The sequence below is a fragment of the Rhamphochromis sp. 'chilingali' genome (genome assembly GCF_963969265.1).
Source record: "Rhamphochromis sp. 'chilingali' genome assembly, chromosome: 15".
NCBI lineage: Eukaryota > Metazoa > Chordata > Actinopteri > Cichliformes > Cichlidae > Rhamphochromis > Rhamphochromis sp. 'chilingali'.
This window is the reverse complement of record NC_137942.1, coordinates 4,976,053-4,979,273: the sequence shown is the minus strand read 5'-3', so window position 1 is coordinate 4,979,273 and position 3,221 is coordinate 4,976,053.

Below are 3,221 nucleotides of genomic sequence, written 5' to 3'. Positions count from 1 at the left end.
TCCCTACATCCTTGAGTCTCAATGCAGAGTCACAGGTCCAGATTGTGTGTATACTGTATGTAATAAAATCTTAGAGATTTATTTAAAGTAACTGCACTTCTCTTGTGTTTCCTCTGCTGCTAAAGGAACTTGTGCAATCTGTGGGAGGATTTGCAGTCAAAGGGGGACACGCGTCAGTGTTTGGTGACTAAAGACAGTGGAAAAATCCTGCAGACAAAGATATTACTGAGAGGAAAGATTGCAACACACACATAAGCAGAATGCACACATTACACACGAGGCTGTAATGAGACAAAGACAGAGATACCAACACACTTAATCCTCTCAGTGAAGAGTTAGAGATGGGCGAGGCAGGGGAGAGTGATGGATGGGAGAGGAATCGGTAGGCGGCAGATGGCCAGAAAGACGTCAATCCTTTTCATTCTTTCCAGACAGCATAAGGGCTTTGTGGGTGATTGCAAGCAAGGCTGACGTTAGCTCAGGGACACGTCAGAGAGGAAAGCTGAGCAGAAAGGTGAACCCCCCCCAAAGAGCTTCTGCAAAAACTGAAAATCGAAAACTCTCGTTTAGGTTCGTTAAAATTCGAGTTTGTCTCGATCGACATTTGCGGCTGATGGAGTCCAAAGAAGAAAGCGCTAATCTGCCCTGTGGCATGAGAGAGCTGCCCCTTCAGCGCATGACGTGGGAATATCATGTCGCACCATCTGAAGGGAAACGAGGGTCAGGTATTTAATCACTGCAGCTATCACTGTTCAGAGCAGTTTGTGTGTGAGTGTTGGGGGTTTGGGGGGTCACGGGTCACAAGGAGCATCATCTGCTCCTTTCTATTATCTTCACTCCAGCTCTGTTTCAACATAACATCAGGACAAAAATTTAAGACACAGAAGCCATTTTCACAAACTAGACGAGAAAAACTCTTTTTGCAAAGAAATATATTTAAAGCAGTCAGTATTTAAAATTACAGGTGCTAAGAGGTATTCCTTATAGTATAAACAGAAATACAAAGAATTATATGATTACATTAATCAAAGTATGAATCTTGTAACTATTTTCATGGCTGAGTGCTCTGAGAAATAATGATCTGATATATCATCATGTGGCCTGAAAGTTTTCCAAAGCTCACATTGAAGCCCACAGCATCATAGCCAATTTCTAAAAAGCTGCGTGTGAAAAAATTACAACATCTCTTTTAAATAAATACATAACAGAGACAGATTTTGTCTTGAACTCTAAACTAATTCCATCTTTCCCTCTTCACATTCTAAATTGTGTTTTTTTTGGTAGCGTAGTATAAAAATAAAAGATAATTTATGCTCTGAGTTCGAGATTGTTTACAAACGTGATGATTTCAAGGTGGAACACATTAATCTGAAGTCTTTCTGGCATATTCTAAATCAGACCCACAAGAAGCAGGAGTGAGCCTGGCAGCCTGGTTTGGTTTTAAAACTCAGTCTGACATCTAGAGGCTGGATCGCTCGGCACATCAGCCTGCAGCTCTGACTCAGAACATTTCTGAGATTTCACAATTTTATCAAAGAACCTGACTCACACTTTGTCCAGTACCATCGCCTCCTGTACACGTGCCTCGTGATGCTTCTGTAAACATGTTTAGACTTGAGCACTCGTCATTACATTTTCCCACAGTCGCTGCACACGGAGTCACGCAGAAGGAATTCGAAAATGCGTGAGTGATAAAATGCGACCTTTGTTGAGTAAGGAAAGATGTATACATGATCATCTGCACTCAGAATACAAACAGGTAACACTATGCCCACATGCTCAAGATAACTTACAAAACCAGCTTTTAAAGTCTGAAATGATTCATGTTCCTTACTTGTTCTATTCAGCTAATACTCGTTACAAAATCAAGGACCCGTATCTCTCTTCTCTCACTGTAATCTTGGCATCTTGATACTTAAGATTGATTGAAGATTGAAAAAATATTTCTGAATATATGTTTTCCACATCGTTTGGCCAGAAGACAGTCTGAAATCTGTACGACTGTATATCATCACACGAGCGCATGCCACAATAGATTACACCAGAAATACTTCTGAAGGAATTTTCTTTTTCTTACGCAGGATCGCAGGGAGTCATTCTGAAGAGGGCACCCTCAGAGGTCGCTCACTGGTGCCTTACTGTAAGAATGTAATGACTTGGCATCTGGAGACTCCTCCAGAGCTCCTCTTTACTAATTTTAGAGGAAAGACCTTGCATAGTTCACATGCCCTGTCTGTTGTGTGAGATCTGCCACTTACGTAATGTCTTCTGAGACTGACGTATAGAAAGGAATGCACGGCTTCAATGCCTTTTTCTGTGTAAATACTGCCTGTTATCACAAAGGTTTTCTTATTCGACACAGTGTGTACGCTCGCGTCAGCTGTTTTCTATTCTTCTCAGATGAGTTTCTGTGTAAGACATTAGCTGATTTCATTGTGCGTCAAATGACCCGTTCACACAAGATTCATTTCATAATGCATACTGATAAAAAACAAAACAAAACATAAAGATGAATGGAAACCATGCTGTTTTAGCAGCTGAAACTACCTTTTATGTCCTCTTTAAACTCATACGGGAGTACCTTTTTAAATTTGCTACATCTAAAATGTTCTAATCAGATCTTTATACCATACTTGGTTTAGGGAGGAAGCATTTCCTGCAACGGCACCTGCCTCTGAAAGTTGCCAACTCTTCATCCACTCAGTACTAAGAGGACAATATTTGAGTAAGTGGGCTACAAACATTGTACAGATGTGGACAACCAGCCTGTCTGGTGTGGTTACTCAGTTGTGAAACCACATATACTTCAAGATTTAGGTGATTCCTGGTTTAGGTGTGTCGACCATGGTTCACTGCACATCATTGCAATGCACCGATTTGATTTGTAAAATTACAATAAAAGTCTATAAATATAAAGTCTATAATTTAAAAAAACAGACATTTTCATGACTTTCGCATTGTATTATCCATCTTCTTCTACTTATTTGGGGCTGGGTGCGGGGGCAGCGGCAGCGGCAGAAAAGCTCAGACCTCCCTCTCCCCAGACACCTCCTCCAGCTTGTCCTGCAGGCCAGCCGAGAGATATAATCCCTCCAGCGTGTCCTGGGTCTGCCCTGCGGCCTCCTCCCGGAGGGACATGCCCGAACCCCCTCAACTGGCTCCTTTCAATGTGGAGGAGCAGTGGCTCTACTCTGAGCCCCTCCCAGATGCCGAACTTCTCA